A 19,243-nucleotide genomic window follows, 5' to 3' on the forward strand; every position below is an offset into this window, starting at 1 on the left:
AATTTGCAGGTAAACCTTGCACATCTCCTTACATTAAAGGCCAAGAATGCTCAACTCTTATCTACACCTTCCTCCACTAGACCTTTGAGCTATACTCCAATCCTATCCAACATCATACTGAGCCAGTTATCAAGCAGCCTAGTTCTTCCACTACAGGGATTTGTATATTGCTTCAGTTTCTGGAAACACTGGATATAACACAACCACGTATTGCTGCCCCTCAGCTGCTACATGCATCTAGTTGTTAGGAAATATTCATGGAACTGCCCCTGTAAAGACCCCACTTGACCCCCCTGCTTGTAAGCTTGCTACACCTTGCCTACTAATCTATGCAACCTATTTCTCAACTACTATTTACTGCTTACTAGGACCTGCTACACCCTCTAACCTCTGCTTGCCTCTTATGTTTATTTTTTTCTCCCTACCTACCTGGAGTATTTTACACTTTTTCTCTTTTAAAAGAATGTTAATCTCATCATATATACCCATCTTATGAATCTCACTATATCTGTATTTTCAAATTTTTATGCAACTGTAAAGAATTTGTATTCTGTATTTTCAATTTTATATGCAACTGTAAATAATTTTGTATCTAACTGTAAAAACTATTCAACTGTAAGTTTATTTTGTATCTAACTGTAAACAATGTATCTGGAGCTTTTCTCCTTGGGGTTCTGCTGAAAAAGGGCACCTGTTCAGCCAGACTAACCTGGTTAACAAATGGCAAATAAATGAATAAATGTATAAATAAATAAATAAATACATAAATAAATAAAATATAAAATATACCATTAAAAGCAACCCTTGAGAAGTATCCCTTTCTAAAGTGACTGCCACTATATACACAAAGCCCAAAATCCAATTATCCCAATATCTAGCACAAAACCAAAAAATGCCTAAAGCTGCCAAGGCTGCTGTCAAATCTTTTCCCCCAAGGCCTTCACCTCTATAATCCATCCCACCTGCCAAAAATGCTTGCTTGCTTGCTTTGCAAACCCTTTGATAAACCTTCCTAACCCAATGCCATCATCTCCCTAGGGTTAAACAGTCCCCAACAAGTGGTAGAAGTCCTAGACCCCCATAGGTCATCAGAGTACTCAGGTCTTCTTCTATCTCTCATCTCCCCTCTCATTCCCTCTACTGGACTGTCTTGTCATCAGTGCACTTAGCCTTCTGTCTTCTCTCTGTTTTGTAATTAACCCTGCTCTTCTGGCCTTTGGAGCTGGATCCAGCACTAGACTATGTAGGCAGTTGCCTAGGGCCCACTGGCTGGAGGAGAGGTCTGGGGGCTGCTAGAACAATTAATTTTAAACAATTTAAATTTTTTTTTTCATTAATGATGCATACTGTATCTGTCATCTGCACATCTTTAGTATGACACATGTACAGTAAAGTGCAGGATTTAAATGTAAAAAAAAGGAGTTATGTACTTACCAGAACTTTCCATCTGTGTTATCCATTTTCATTCATCCTCAACTAATGGGGGTCCAGATCCAATGCTCAGATCTGACTTGGCTGTTACAGTAGCTTGTGGCCTCTAACAAACTCACGAGCTCCTTCCCTACCCATAATACACCACCCCTAACATCTATCAGATCTTGTTTGCAGCTTGATAGGAAGATCATAAAGGAATAACTATTAATGAACTTTAATATAAAGGACATAGTTAGCCTAGAGAAAAAAAAGTAGCTTATTCCTCCAGAACCCAGTTATGAAAATAAGGAGGAAGATGCCACATTCTAAGCTTACATAAAGGACATAAGTGTCTTCAAAGACTCTTGCTCCTCCAAAAGTCAGACATTAGAAAGAGATAGGGGTTGGTGGATGGGGAGTTGAGGATGAATGAAAATGGACAACACAGATGGAAAATTATGGTAAGTACTTAACTTCTTTATCTGATTATGTCAATTTTCATTCATCCTCATTTAAGGGGTCAGAATCCCCAGCTATCTGAACCCTTGGGTGTTTTCCAAGGAAGACATCCCTGGATACAATTGAGTCAAAGTCTGTTCTTCTTCTGGACATCTGTTCTAGTTAGATGGAAGACAAAGGCTAAAGATTTGACCAAGTTGCAACCATACATATATCGTCCATAGAGATTCTTGACTAGAAAAATAGTGAAAGTCACCACAGATCTGATAGAATGAACCTTTAATGGTTTTGTAAGTAAGGCACACTTTATTTTTAGATAAGTGAAAGCAATCTGTCAAGCTAACTGTCTAAGACCACCTTTGTGACCTATCCATCAAGCTTATTTTGTTCAAGAGAAACAAATACTTGATCAGACTTCTTAACCTCAATGCACTGTGTAGTTAGGAATGTAATTGTCTGTGAACCACTAGTAAATGCAAAGTGTATTCTCCTTTATCTATACATTTTTGCTCTACCTCAGGCAGGAAGTAAGGTTTGTATTCAACATGACCCTATACTTCTTAAAAAAGAAATATGGAAGGATGTAGGAAAAAAATATACCAAGGTTTGAAGTAACAAAATTAACTCCCATGTTGTAATGGGATGCACATAAGGGAACTTTCAGCAAATGGATACTTTCTAAAGGTAACTTCACAATTTTGTGGATGCTAGGGAAGAATTTTTAAATTCTACCTAAAGTACAAATTGCTGAGAGTTACTTTAAAAAAAACTGATGAACTAGCAGCTTCATAAAAAGTTCGCTAAAAATCCAAATACAGAATGAGTTGGAGCTGATAACGGATTCTGATGTATCCTATAAACAAGCCTTCTCAACTTACTTTTGTAGAGTTTACTAGTGAACTATTATTGTGAAAATAAAGCTAAAGAAAGAACAGGGGTTACTGGAGAAACCACACTATTAGTTAGAGACTGGAGATATCTGTATGAAACATGCTTCTTAATTCACTGTTTCTTAAAGGAAGAAGAGACACTATCATAGAAATTCCTTTGAACACTGCTCATATTAATTCTAATGTCTGGGATGATTATAACTAATCATCTAGATATAGGAAGGACCCAGGAAAATTTTAGTCTCGAGTAAATTGTTACCACTGCCCTATTTTTGGTGAACTTCCTGGGACTGTGGATAGGTCAAAGGAGGAGCACATTGAACTTATGAAAATTGGATTCCAGTTGAAAGTGGAAGTCCCCCCAGACCATCTGCCCATTTCCATGTGACAACAGACTATGGATCACACTCAACAGTCCTTGATCGGAAAGGGCAGGACTAAGTGAATTGTGAACATACTGAAAAAAGAAAGGTGTGATGAAATGACTTTTTCAACACACCGAGATCCAAATTATTCTCCGGTTTAGTGTACTCTTGTGTTTGTTAATATTTAGACAGGCTGTCATGTACAAGGATAAGTAAGCACTAAAAATGTCATAGAGTTAGACCATTGGGCCTCTTTCTAAGAGTGTTGAAAAGGTCTTTTGGGGAGAAAATCTCTAGATCCCCAGTTTGTGGGCTAGGACATCATCTACCATTATCATTCCCCTCTATGTCAGGAGAAACTTTGCCTCTATAGGTGTCCTAGAACAAAATCTTAAAATTTCCTGAATCACACATATTCACTATAGTGGGGGGTGGGTTCATCTCTGTCATCATGAGAGTGTGTCTTATTTTGTGAAGGTAACCAGAAAGATCCCTGAAAGAGATCCTTGATGATGAAGACTTGAAGGACTCCAAATAAACACACACACACACACACACACACACACACACACACACACACACACACACACACACACACACACACACACACACACACACACACACACACACACACACACGCACACACACACACACACACGCGCATGCATTGAGGCATGCCTCCTGGTGAAAAAAAAATCTGAAACCACAGGCCTGGAGGCACCTTCTGCTCTGTGTGAGACAAGGCACATAGATTAAGTTGGAGGTTGAGCCTCAGTGGGATCAACACCAGAGAGAAACCTGGAGAGTTCTCCAACCAGATCCCCTTGCAGTCCTGCAAGTATGTCAGGGAAATTATTGACCCAAGAGCAAACATCACCAAAATATAAGCACAACCTACAAATCTGTCCACCATCCTAGACTTTCCACTTGAAGGACAGACAGTGGAACTTTACTTTGCTAGTTCCCCCTTTCATTTTTGTAGCTGTCACCACCCATGATAAGTAATGTTCTGTCCCACCGGTGCAACCAGTAAGATTGCTATCTGGATTCCAGTCCTGTACAGCATCCATATTCCCCATTTACATCCCTCTAAAGGGGTCAAGTGAGAAGGAAGGGAGAGATAGGATCAGAACTTGTCTTGTGCTATGATTCACCTCCATTGGATACAAGATTTAGGATTTGATAAAGACGCACAGGAAAAAGGGAAAAATCACTACATGATACAAACTGTCAGATTAAAAAAAAACAAAAAAAAACAGGATCTGAAGAACACTCCAAAAGGTTTCGGCTCCGCATCAGTCAAAATTCAAAATCTTCCAGTTCTTATTATGTCAGTTGTCTGCCCATCGGATCAAAAGGCCCAAGAACAGATGGTGAGGCAACACTCAAATACCTCAGATCAGGCAGTATCCAAACCCCTTGGATACAAGGGAAACCTAGGATCTGAAGGATGTCCTAAACTACAAATCCAGTGTGGCTGGATGAACTGTTAGCAATCCTGTGTGGAGCAAGAACTATTTTGTCTAATTCTAAGGTCCAGGATCTGACAAAAGGACAACAGGTGAACCCCTCTGGTCTGGCTTCAGACATGTTCAGTTTATTCAAGGCAGACCAGGATATGAAGGTGGTTCCAAAATCCCTGATCTGAAAAGAACAGATTCAAAATCTTCCCAGCATAACTGACAACCTCTACACACAAGAAAATCTGAACAAAGGTCCAAAATAGGGAAACATTTTAAATTATTCTTAAAGAAAAAAAGGCTTTAAATTAGAATGCATTTTTGAAGGATATGAATTCTAAAACTGAAAATAATGTCATTATTAATTTATGCCAATACACAAAGGTTTGTCAGCAAAAACACAAAACTTTATGAAGGACAGACCAAAGAATATATGGCAATAATCTGGACATTCTGCTAAAATCTCAACAGATGAGAGGTAAGCTTTTCAGTCTTCTCTGGAATCAAAAGGTTTATCTGTTTATCGGATCAGAAGCCCATGATCCAATAAGATGCAACAGGAAAGGTATGAGATAGCACCAGATCTGAAACAACTGGATCCCAGAAGGATCCAAACCCATCAGATCTGAGGAAGAGCTGGGAGTAACTTTATTCTTTGACTTAGCTCTATAAGAAACAGTGGGTCCATGCAGTCAGACTAAAGCTCAGACCAGAGGATAAAGCTATCTCACCTAGAGAACCAGTAGTCTTTGAGAAAGGACCTAGGTCTACCTAATTTCCATCAGATCTGAATAGTGTCAGCTTGCAATAGACTGGGATCCAACGCATCCACAACTGGATCAGAAGAGGAGTAATAACATTTCTATTAGTGTCTAGGGTCAGGTTGTAGCAGACCTCGGATCCAACATTATACCTTTTATTCTCCTAGTGCAAGAATTTTTTGTTTTTACACTTAGAAAGTTGATAGAATAAAAGGTTTTGCATTAGTTGGGAATTTTCTAAAGGGGATGAGGTCTAAAACTCAAAGGCATGTCATTGTTTTTTACATCCAGGCTTTAATGATTTGCTATACAACTGCCATTTTATGAAAAACAAACCAAAATATGAGGCAAAATTCTAGACATTCAGTGAATATCTGTACAGTTGAAAGCTGTGTCAGACACATGCATAACCGGTCTTGATGAGGAATGGATATTATTAACATTCCAATCAGTCTCTCTCTCTCTCTCTCTCTCTCCTCTGGTAAGAACACTGAAATTTTAGACCCTTTGAAGGGTCTTACTTTCTATTTGGGGAATTGAAACCCCAGTAACTCTTCGTACAAGAAACTTATATTATTTTAAATGCTCTCAGATATATCTGGTAGAGTCAGGAGGATGAGTCTGCAAAAGACATTGCAGTTCCACTGCAGAAAGCTCAGAAACTAGAAAAGAAAAAAGAAAACCTGGAAAAAGCCTAGCCTAGTGAGACTAACTTGGACAACAAATGATATTTAAATTAAAAGTTTTAAATTAAATATTTATTTCTGCCTTATAACTTGGGGGAGGAGGAGACAAGTAATGGGACACCAGAATGGCTGTGGGGGTGGAAGGCCTGGTCCATATCCCTGCCTAGTGTCCCATTTAACCATGATCTGGCTCTGCTGGCCTTAACAACTCCCAGAACGTAATCCTGCCTTCCTCATTCAAATAATGCAGCCCCATCCCCACCCCCACAAATACTCATCTACTGTTAGAATTTGACCTGTCTCCCTGCCACATCAAGAGATAAAGGGTTATCTGCTGACAGCTGAGGTTCCACCACTGGGACTGTGCTCCTCCCCCAACTCCTTCCCTGGCTCCCCTTCCATCCATTTCTACCTGGTTCCTAAACTGGCTGCCCTTCTAACAACTTCCTCTTTCTTCTATCCTTGCTGCGGACTCTGATGAGTTCTCAGCTACTTGTGGGGACAGTCCTGACACTTTCTGGAAGAAATTATTGGCCTGACCTATAATTGTGGCCCAGCTCTTCTTAAGAACTTGAACTCTTGCCATCCTGAAAGAAAAATAATCAACACTATAACTGCTCACTGCAAAGACTCCTCATTCCTCAGTGATCCACTTATTTATCTTTCCTCAATCCCTTCACACTGAGTACTTATGCTATTACTATTTTTCTTCTGATTAAGATTATTTTGATTTTCTTATATGTTGTTTGTAGATTTGGTTAAGAAGTTGAGAAATCTCCCCTCTGCAAGGTATCAAGCACTCACCCCTCCCGGAATAAATAGCTGCACTTGGGTGACTGACCATACCTCCCCACCTCTTAGCAGAAAAAAGTCTGGACAAAACATAAAATAATGGGGGACAGATGCCCAAAAATAGGGACAGAATCAAAATATTGTTCTTATAAACTTAGAAAGATGCTAGAATAACAGAATTTGTGTTACTACACAATTTCTAAAAGATATGAAGTCTGTAACTCAAATGTATGTTATTATTTAGTGACTTCAATCCTCAGTGACACACTAGGATTGAACACTAATTTTATGGGGAATGGCCAAAAATATGCAGTAAAAATCTACACAGTTGGAAAGTATACAACTGACCCTGAACAACTATACCTCTATCACCTGACCCAGACATATTTTTTTTTGGATAGATTGTTGAATATGCAAGTAGTTTAGTGTTGGAGACTACTTCAAGTATTGTGTTGTTGGAGAGATGATTTATTTTGCAATCAGTATTGGACATAGGGATGAAAAGTAGTAGTTTTGTCGTCTTTGAATTCAAGATGAGTTTGGAATTTTCTAACCAGGTTTCAGTTGAGGTGAAGCAATGCTGAGTGAGTTGTTGAAATGGAGTAGGATTCTGGGCTGAGCATATAACAATAGACTCATCATCATATTGGATTAGGGTAGGGTGTTTAACAGTAGTGTGCAATTGTTAATAAATATTGTGAACAAGAGGGGCCCAAATATTAATCCTTGGGGTACACTGACATACTGGTAGGAAGGTAGAAAGGCTTGATTGCCATTTGACAACTTGTGATCTGTCTGACAGTTGCTTTGGCACCAGGAATGTTTGGGGTGAGATAGGAAAGGGGCTGCTAGGCAGAAATAGAGGCTTGTCATGGGAGACTGCATCTAAGACTTTTGATAAGTCTAGGAATGGTGTGGATGCAATATTGCTTGTGTTGCATTTTTGATTGATGGTGTTTATGAAGTTCAGTATTACAGTGTAATGTAAATTCTAAACAATATGTTCAGTAATGATAATACTGTGTTTTGGTCTGAAACTATGCTGAGTAGGAGACAAAAAGATTTTTGCCTAGGATATGTTTAAGTAGTTGAATGCAAATGCATTTCTCCAGGATTTTTGGCAAGGGGAAAGTATGACTTTTGCCTCATTTGTAAATTGGTAGGATGTAAGATTTCTTCTAGGGGGAGAGAAAAGCAGATTCTTGGATTGATCTGTTTATGGGAATATAGACAGGATAGGCTACACCAATAGTTGCATGGTAAGTTATTAAATGCTAAGGTGGTGGGTTTAGGTTTGAAGGCATATGCCTTTATGGTACAGGCAGGGATGGCGCTAAGGAAGAAAGCATTGGAAGTGTCAATATATTGAGAAGTATTTTGTGGATTATTATTGTTATTTTTATTTAGTGATGCATTTATGGTGATTATAAAGTGGAGGTTGAATAGAGTGGCAGTACTGTGTAGATCCATACCAGGCATGAATTTGGCTATTGGCATTTACCAGGAGTTAAGTGCTTTTAACAGAGTCCCAGAACTCTCTTGAGGTTTTATGGTGATTGCTTTGTGGGTCAAAGCAGTAGAGGATTTTATCTATTTTTACTTTTTTGGTAAGAGTGTGGAGTATCTAAAGTGTTGATGGTTTTGTGAAGTTTGATTTTCTTCCCCGATTTGCCAAGCCATTTTCTTTTTATGCATGAGTATTTTGGTGTCAGAGGATAGGCAGGGGGCAGTGTTATGCTTGACTCTTTTTTTTAATTGGAGCCTAATTATTTATTAAAATAATGAAAGCTGTATTAAAAGAGAAGAACAGCATCATCTAGATGAATAGTTCTGAGCAGATTCCAATCAACTGAGTTTAGAGTGGATATGAATAGGCTGGGATTAAAGTTTGTCAGAATGTGTGTCAATAAAGTGATGTTTTCCAGGTACCTGAGCTTTTTGATGGAGCCCCAAATTATTTTGAGTTTTTATGGTGAATGCTGTGTGGTAAGTGCATGGTTATCTACACAAATATGTCAGTTGTTTTGATAGTAATGCTTCTGATGTTAATATGATGACAATTTGGCTCTAAATGGGTGGTGGTGCATTGTGTAGGATGAGAAATGGGGATCATAAAGGAGAGAGTTATATTTGGTCAATGGGGGTGCTTCATGGATAAACTAAATGTACCCATAGAGCTGGAGTTTGTTGGGTGAGAGACTGTAATGTAACAGCTCCTTCAGTTTTAATGTTTTAATGTAAACTTGTTTTGCAGAGGTGAGACTGCAGCACAGGAGTGTTTAAAGAGGTAAATGTAGGAGGTGTTATACAGGAATGGAGATATGTGTGTGAAAACCCCATTGTAACTTGGGAGAGGTCTGAGGAAATGTAGAGAAGAAAGATGGATATAATGTGAGGAGAACTATGTAAGAATAATACATGATGTCAGAAACATATGTATGACCGTGGAGCATGCAGAGTAATATTGTGCATGATGATAGCTTTGAATAAGGATTACTACACTTATGAGGGAGGGCAAACAGAACTTTACAATGGAAGTAGAAGTGGTGGGGATAATAGATGATGGATAATGAATAAGTTTTAAGAAAGAGAAGTAGGACTGCTGTTTATAATGGGTGATGGAAAGCAGAGGTGTAATGAATAAGTACAGAGGAAAAATTGGAGTGTGTGTGTGTGTGTGTGTGTGTGTGTGTGTGTGTGTGTGTGTGTGTGTGTGTGTGTGTGTGTGTGTGTGTGTGTGTGTGTGTGTGTGTGTGTGTGTGTGTGTGTGTGTGTGTGTGTGTGTGTGTGTGTGTGTGTGTGTGGGAACTAATAGACAGTGGGACACAGAAACTGGAGGGAGGATTTTTATTGTGTTGATTGTGGTGTAGAATAGAAATTGAATAGGGAGGGAAGACTGATAAGATGAATAGGGACAGAAATAGGACAGAATACAAAGGGAAACTGTCAGTTTAGGTTGTTTATAGAGAAGAAGTGGTGAGGGACTGGGGCTGTGAACAATAAGGGTAACAGTGAAAAGGATGGTGGGTGGTAGTAGGGGATGGTAGCACTAATCTAACAGGGAGTGAGTGATGACAGCAAAGTAAAGTGATAGTTATAGGTTCATAGGGAAGTACTAAGCTTAGTTGTTTTGGCTTGTTTATTTCAGTGATGAAGGCTCTATTATTCTGGGAATTACACTTCTTATTTTTTATCTAGTCTCAAATAAATAAAGAAAAAACATCTAAACTATGTTTCACTATATTCTTGACTGAATCTAAGAGAATTACTATACCCTAGTTAGCTTACTTAAGAGTAAGGCAGATGTGGTGAATGGATATTCTAGTTGTTGTCAGGTCAAAGGCAGAATTCAGAATGCTGTGTCTCTCTAAGAGAGTTCTCAAATTAATATCTCAGATATTACTGCTGGGATAACTTGCAGAATGACATCATTTCTTGCCATCTGACTCCTAGTTCCCAGGCCCAAAACAATCACTGATGGCATCTTCTAGCATTTAGCATCTACCTGTGAAAATACATAGACCTCAGATCTTTGTTAGATGCTAGAAGTCATTCCTTCACATTTCAAAACTAGTAATTACTTCACACTAAAGAAAATACAGAAAGCTCCCTAGTTTTAGACATTGTGTCTCCTTGCTGCATTGAAACTTAAAGATAACATCTTTTTTTTTTTTTTTTAATATTTTTATTAATTTCCAAAAACAAGAAAACATGAATGTAGGTTATTTATGACAATGAAGAATTTACAAATTATTTAAAAAGGTAGGCTAAAACCTCTAAACAGATATCAAACATTAAAACCAAAATAAAATATTTACAAGGGTGTCTATTGTTGACATATAATTGACTTTCTGTACAATTGTTTCCTGATTATAATCTGCTGCAGTCATTATTCTCCAGTATTTCAGTTACTTTTTGCCATGCTACGTATAATGATGTAGTTCTTTTAGTTCTTCCTTTAATAGTGTTCATTTCCAATTGCGATACTGCTGACACCATATTCATGAATTGCTTAAAAGTTGGAGAAGCTTTGGATCTCCAGTTTGATGTAATGTTCTTCCTTGCAATAGCTAGGAGAGTCCATAAGATTACATATTTTGTTCTTGGCACACAGTCGGGTACAGGTGTATTAAACAAAATAATAGATTTGGAAATCTGGAATTTATCATTGAATACCATTTGCAGAAAATAATTTATTTTATCCCAATATGGTTTAATCAAATGGCATTCGTAGAACATATGTTGCTAGTCTGCTTTTATTGATAAAGCACATCTCCAGCAGCCAATATTTTTCTTAAACATAAGTTCCATTTTATGAGGGGTTACATAAGATCTGTGTATGAATTGCCATGTAAAAAGTCTCCAATGTAATGAAAGTGATGTCTGCTTTGGAGAGAGAAGAATTAGTTTTTATCTCTGTCATTTGGCACATGTCCATTAACTGATCTATAATAATTCCATATTTTGTCATTATTATGCATTTTATTTTTTGTTTGTTTTATAAATAGATGATAAGTATCCCTTTCCAGTAATGGGTTGATTCGTTAGTAATATTATATGTTCTATAAGGTTAGGAACATTTTGTCTTATTGATGGTTGCATTGTTTCTTGTTTGCTTAATATATACTGTCTTAATTCTTGTACATGTAACCACGAACTATCTTCCATATTTAATTTCTGTTTAATCTGGTCTATTGTCAGAGGTTTTCCAGAGTTTAGCAATTGATGCCAATATATTAATCCCGTTTCTTTAAGCATGTTGACTACTTCCATATTAAATGTTATTATATTACCTTGTGTGTACGCTACTGGATATAAAAGAAATGACCATGCTTTAATATCAGGATTGCTATTAATAAGATTTTGGAAAATTTTTAATGTATAAGTAATGCATTTGGAACTTATATTTTTATTCTTATGTATCATCATATATTCCTTCATCAGCCATAGAAAATTGTTTGGTATGAAATCTGTATACTTATTTGCTACTACAAATCCTGATTTTAACCAGATTCTCTCATGAACTAGCTTCCATTTTGATGTATATTTTGTATTTAGCCATAATGATATTGTTTTAATAATGGATGAATGCAAATATATTTCTATGTCTGGTAAACCTATGCCACCTATATCCCAATCATCTAGATGATACTTCATAGCTATCCTTGTTTTTTTTGGATACCATAGGACTCTTACCATTAAATAATTTAATTGTTTTAGGTGTGATTTAGCTGGTGGCAAAGAACAAGCTTGTATGACATAAAGAATTTTTGGAAACATGATCATTTTAATTATATAAAGCCTTTCTTCCATTGAAAAGAAGAATTTATTCCATCTTTGTATTAGATTTTTAATATTATTTAAGGTCTCTTTATAAATTGTTTCAATTGTAGTATCTAGGTTGTTAGTTATTATAATTCCCAAGTATTTAATTATATTATCGGTAGAGATATATTTATGGTATTTTTTATTTAGAGCTTTTTTATTAGTATTTATAAACAATACATTTGTTTTGTTCTCATTAAATTTAAGACTTGAAAAGTTTTGAAAGTTTTGAATTGAGTGCCATAATGCTTTTAAACTGCTATTATTATTTTTTAAGGTAATTAAAATATCATCAGCAAAAAGTTGAATTTTAAGCTCTAGGCTGTTGTCTAGTTGTATTCCTTCAATATTTTTATCCAAACGTATATTATTTGCTAAGGGTTCAATGACTAGCGCAAACAATAACGGAGAAAGAGGGCAGCCTTGTTTTGTGCCCTTAGTTATTGTAATAGATTTAGACAGACAAGATCCCAGTTTTATATAAGCCAATGATTTTTCATATAATGATTTTATTAACAAAGTGAAGTTGTTTGAGAAGCCATATTGTTCTAAAACTAACCACAGATAATCCCAGTTCACTGAATCAAATGCGTTATTTATGTCTAAGCTAATAACATTCATTTTGTTTTTGTGACATTTATATAATCAATTAAGGAAAGAATTCTTTTAATGTTGTCATAAGTGTTCCTATTATTTATAAAACCTGTTTGATCCTCCTCTATCAAAAGTGGTAGTAAATGTTTTATTCGAGCAGCATGTATTGCCATAAAAATTTTATAATCTATATTAAGAAGTGAAATGGGTCTGTATGATGAACATTCACTGGGATCTTTATTTTGTTTCAGAATTGGTGATATTAATGTGTACTTCCAAGAAGGAGGAATGTCATTACCATTTTTAACTGATGTAAAGACATTCAATAACAACAGCAAAGCCTCATCTGACAGTAATTTAAACATTTCTGGGGTGATATTATCTATACCTGGAGCTTTGTTTAATTTTAGCTTATTTACTTCAGCTTTAAGTTCTGTCATTGTTATTTGTTTATCTATTAGTTGTACCTGTTCCTCTAATAACCTAACTTTAACATTGTTTTTGAGAAAAGCTTTCAATGCTGAATGTGTTTCTGTTTTGGCCTAGCCATACAGTAATTTAATTTCAGTTATTTTTCTGAGGCTTTTTTGGACTGAAGTTAATTTTTAGCGTTCCAGCTTTCACTGTTAAAATATATAAATTTAAACAGTTACAATAATGCATGTACATTTCTGTTCTATAGCAGTAGGGCATGCTGTGGTTACATTTTAAGCACAAGCAATTTCATCACACATGTCTGTACAAATCTAGTTTGATATACACCTGATATACAGTTCTAATACAGTTGTAACACAAGTATCTTATATGAATCATGTTGATATTCACAAATGACATATACTTATTTACAAAATTTCAGATAGCTGGGCTGGCAGTATTTCCCTTTTGTCACAGTTCTTCCCCCTTGAAGACTCAAGCTAGTTTTTCATGTGATCCTTGAGAAACATTGGTTCAGAGGAATGAGCCTATCTGGGAATACATTACCCCATACTATGTCCTGAGATCCCAGCTGCCTTTGCATTGCTGACCCCATTACAGTGTTGCACTGTCATATCATATGCCTGTAACCCTAGGCTCCACCATAGTAGTTTGGGATTTTACTGGCTGGCTCCCTGTAGCCATAGATCCCCCTCAGACTCCTCCTGCCATCTACTGCAACTACTTTGCACAAGGGCCTCCCTATCATGGTAAGGTTTCCTGGGGTTAACATTGTACAATTTGTGCCTCTGCCTAGCAGTTTCACCATGTAGTTAGCAGCACTGACCTTCCTTAACACTTTGAAGGGTCCCTCCCATGCTGCCTGGAGCTGGTGGTGTCTAGCAGGAATAAGAACCATTACCTGCTTCCCTGCATCATACTCTCTAGCTTGAGCATTCCTGTCATACCAGACCTTTTTCTGCTGTTGGGCTTCTGCCAAGTTTTCCTGGGCCAAGCCTATGAGTTCCCTGAGCCTTGTCATGAGGTTTAGGACATGTGTCACAAAAGACTCCTTGTGGGATTCACACTCACCATCCCACTCATCATGAATAAAATCTGGAGGCTCCCTCACCTTATGCCCATGCAGCAACTCAATGGGTGAAAAACCTGTGGATTCCTGGGACACCTCCCTGTAAGCAGACAACAGCTGGGGCAAATATTTGTCCCGCTTCCTCTTAAACTAGTCTGCAAATGCCCATAGCATGGTCTTTAGCGTAGAGTTTAACCTTTCCACAAGACCATTAATCTGGGGATGGTAGGATGTGGTCTTTAGGTGCTTCAACCCACAGTGCTTCCACAGACAAGCTAGCAGGTCTGACATGAAATTGGCACCTCTGTCAGTCAGTATTTCCTTTGGGAAACCTTTCCTGCTGAAAATCTCTAACAAAGCATTTGACACCTTTTCTGCCTCAGTAGAGGACAGCGCCATAGCCTCAGGGTATCTGGCAGCATAATCTAAAATCATTAGGATATACCTCTTCCCTGTGGAACTTGGGGTACTCAGAGGCCCCACAATATCCATGAAATGGCTCCTCAATCACAGGCAATGCACCAAAGGAACTTTGACCTTGCCTCCTGCCTTGCCTAATTTTTGCCACTGCTCACAGGTACTACAGTACCCTGTTACATACCTTGAAATCCCAGGCCAATAAAAGTTCTACATAAACATCTCTAGGTATGCTTTATGACCATATGACCTGCAAAAGGAATGTCATGGGCTATGACTAGAAGTGCCAGACTGTAGGCACTGGGCACTACCAACTGTTGTATTCTCTTACCGTCTAGCCCTCCCTCAAGGTCCACTGTCTATACAATAACCCTTTGTCCCACTATACAGATTCCCATCAGGTGTCTCACTGGTTACCTCCCTCAGGTCTTGTACTGTAGGGTCTGAGAGCTGAGCCTGTCTCAGCTCTGTCTTTGTAACCCTTCCCAGCTCCCCTTCCAGAGGAAATCTGGTATCCTCTGACAGTAGTGCCTCACTGTCATCCTGGGTAATACTACTCACCTCTGCCCTTACAGTCACTCTGTCCAAGGGAACATCAGTACCACAAGCAGCTGTGGCTCACTTTCAGTCTCACTGCTACAGGGTAGCTCCCCTCCGAAGTAACCACCTCACCAGTCTTGGATTCAAGTGGACAATCTGTCTGGGCCCCTCCCCAGGCTATCAGACCCACATACTTGTTTGCAAGCCTGACTGTGTGAAACTGCATAAACACATAGTACTGCATAAAAGTCATTCCCTATTGGGACATCTGCAGGGATATCTTCAAACACACCTACTTGCTTGCTTCCTTTTTCACCCACCCAACCAAGGTGAACCCTAGCCAAAGTTATTTGGAATGGGGTCCCTCATAAAGCTTTGACTGGAGTAGACTGCCCAAGCAAATAGTGCTCCTTTTTAACCATTACAGGCTTCACAATAGTTAGGCAGAGACTGTGTCTCTCTTAGCAGTGGCCTGTTTCCCATCTACTAACATAGGATATAACTTCTTGTGGTAGTTTGGTACCCTTGTTGTCTTCAGACAACTTACCACTGGCATCCTGTCATTCCCACTTACTGGCTCTCCCACCTTTTGTTCCCCACCTTGCCTCTATATGCTACATGGCCCCACTGGTAACATTTAAAACATTTAACCCTTGATTCTGGCCATGTACCTGAATTAGTGGCTTCCCTTGTTACTAGCAGACTCTGTTGAGGCGGTTTAGGCTGCCCACCATAGGCTCCCTTAGATGCATGTGCAGCACTGGGTATCCCTTTCCTGTGCAGTGATGCCCTGCTTGGTAGGTATAGGTCACCCTTTTTCCCCAACTTATCTGCGGTATTACATACCCTGTCTGTTAACTAGATTCTTATGTCCTCAGGCAAGTGCTAAGGGCTTGTTATTTATTTACATTTGTTTACTGGGAAATTCCAACATGACACAGGTCCTTTTTCAGTGGAGGCCCAGGGATGAAAAGCTCCACAGAACAATAAATGAGCAGTAGAGTACATGAAGAACAATTGAATATACATACAATAGCAAATAATACATAGTGCAGCAAACATTAGCTATACATACAATATGCAACATAGCAATGAACAGATATACCAATATCTAGCTAGAGGCTAAAGGTAGGATGTATATACAGATAGTACTAAGCTCAAACAGATACTGTTCTAAACTCATATACCTAAATCTTATATACAAATATTGCACTAAACTCAAGCAGATATAAAGCAGAAGTTCCACATGAAGGTGGAACAAGCTAGAAGGGCTAATGGGATGGATGGGGAAGATAGAGGAGTAAGAGAGGAGACTGAATGAGTAGTATACGTGGTAGTGAGAGGAAGCTAGGTGCAAGTCAGTTGGATATGTCTTTGAAGTTGAGATGAAGTGAGGTAGTTAAGCAGGTTATTGTTCCCTCACCAAAAGGTCTGCCAGCTCTTCAAAAGTGGTGACCTGACATGCACTCACCCATCTCTGAAAATAAGTGCTTAAATCAGTAATATATTCACTCACACTTTCATCTGCCAAAACACAAACTGAAGAAATACAGATTAAAACACAAATAAAAGGCCCAAGGAAACAAACTGCTGCAGATAAAATCAAGAACTTTAATCTAGAAAGTTTTTGAAATAAAAACTTGTTTAAAACTATGACAGAAGTGCTTTCATTCACAAAAATGCATTAACTTAATCAGATAAACATTGCTGGAAGTACACACAATTTGCAGCTTTTGTGTTCAGTCACATGACCGCCAAGCCCCCAGGAAATGAAACAGCACCTTAAAGGAACCACCACAAAGAAAGTCACAGTGTGTAGCATTGAGTCAATTCAATTGACAAAATTTGCAAACAAGGAAAAAAAAATATATATGTATGTATATATATATATATATATATATATATATATATATATATATATATATATATATATATATACACACACACACACACACACACACACACATATATATATATATATATATATATATATATATATATAAATAAGAAATATATATATTTGTATATATATATATATATATATATATATATATATATATATATATATATATATATATATATATATATATAATGGTTTACCTTTATAAAGGTGATACACACTTGGGTGAGCAGCAAAAAATGTTCGAATGTGCATTGAGTGAATGCACAGTGACATTCGCTCATTGCACATTCGACATTGTGGGGCAGATTGCACTATGGTGGGGATCGGGAAATGGTTCCTTACCCCACTGTAGTGCGATCTCGGAGTTAGAATAATAAAGTAGGGGGGTGCAGGGGGGCTTGCCCTCTGCTTTTTTTTTTTGTTCGGCATTAATGTTCGAAAAACAGTGAATCTGCTTTCCGATTTGCTGTTTTTCGAACATTAAGGAATTTTGACGTTTTCACTTTCTTGGTTTTGAGTCGCTCATATGAGCACTCGAACCTCTGTGATTTGAGTTTATGAAGGTAAGCCATATAAAATATATAATATGTATATATATATATATATATATATATATATATATATATATATTTATATGGGTTCACTTTTAAATTTTGAAATCCCAAAACCTCAAACCTTTAAATCTCGATGTCCAGAAGTTCAAGGTCTTGAAATCTCGAAATGAAAAATAAAAAAACACCTAAAAGACGAAAACCTCATACATTATATTTTTGCAGGGGGGCAAGCTCCCCTGCACCCCCCACACCCTCCGTAACTTAAATATATCAACTCTGACATCGCACTATAGTGCAGAGAATGGTAAAGTTCCCGTTCCGCACTATACAGTGTCATACATTTCGAGATTCCAAAACTTTGAACTTCTGAACATCAGGATTTAGAGGTTCGAGGTTTTGGGATTTTGAAATTTAAAAGTGAATATATATATATATATATATATATATATATATATATATATAGATATATATAGATATATATATATGTGTGTGTGTGTATACACATATAAAATAGTACAAAATGCATTCCCTATAAAATCAGAAAAATGAAGACAAAAGTATGTAAACATGTAAAATATAAACCCTGCGGGTAATTCAATAATCCCCACATGGAGCAATTCTCCATGTAGGAATAGTGTTGCAGCCTGAACACGAAATATGGCTGCCGAGCGATTCAGGAAACAGGGCTGGGTGCATGCATGAGGGTGCAGACACAGTGTGGACATGGAACTGATCATGGAATGCAAATCACCTCATCTGCTGGTGAAAGCCAAGCAAATGAGGTGATTTTGCGATCCAGGAAACAGAAGACATCCATGTAGGTGTCTTGTCTGCAAATGGATGCAATTAGTAACCATGCACCAGAATGTAAAAATAAAACAGGGGCTGTGACAGGCCAAATAAAAGCATGTATTAGGTGCAGTAGGCATGCAAATGGCCAAAACTATGGCCATTGACATTTAAAAGTGATGCAATAATCTTTTTTTTTATCACATATGCCATGTTTAAGCGAGTAGTGACGCACAAACATGCTAATTTACAAAAAAAAATAAAAAATTAAAATTGTAAAATATGACATTGAAAGCAATATTGCATTTTTCCATTATACTGGCCAGCAGGCAGAGTCATACAATGGCAGGTTATAGTGGTTGCTAAGGACATAGGCTCTGGTGTAGTGCAGTATCTAGGGTATACGCAATTAGGTGTATGTAAATTAGCTAAGTTTATTGAATAGCAAAATGGGCCACCGTAACCACAGGTACAAACTGTGTAAGGGCTAAAACCATGTTAGTGTAGGCAGAAGAGACAACTGACATGAAAAGGGTGTGTGTCATGATTTGTGTAAACAGATTGGAGCTCAGAGGCTCCTGTTTGTGCTCAGCTATGCACAGCCAACCAGAGGGCATGTGTCTGAGGCTGCTAAGCTGTGCTTAGCTAGTTAAAGAAAAGCTAAGCGTGCTGATGTACACGGGAGGGTTAAATCTGCTGAGCAATATTTACACTGGAGCCATGGGTTTGCGAGGCGCAGGGCTTAGAAATGGAGGAAATTGAAAAAAAAAATGGAAATAGCTTAGAAAAGC

The sequence above is a fragment of the Protopterus annectens genome, chromosome 10.part0, assembly GCF_019279795.1.
Source record: "Protopterus annectens isolate FY-2018-M chromosome 10.part0, PAN1.0, whole genome shotgun sequence".
NCBI classification, from domain to species: domain Eukaryota; kingdom Metazoa; phylum Chordata; order Ceratodontiformes; family Protopteridae; genus Protopterus; species Protopterus annectens.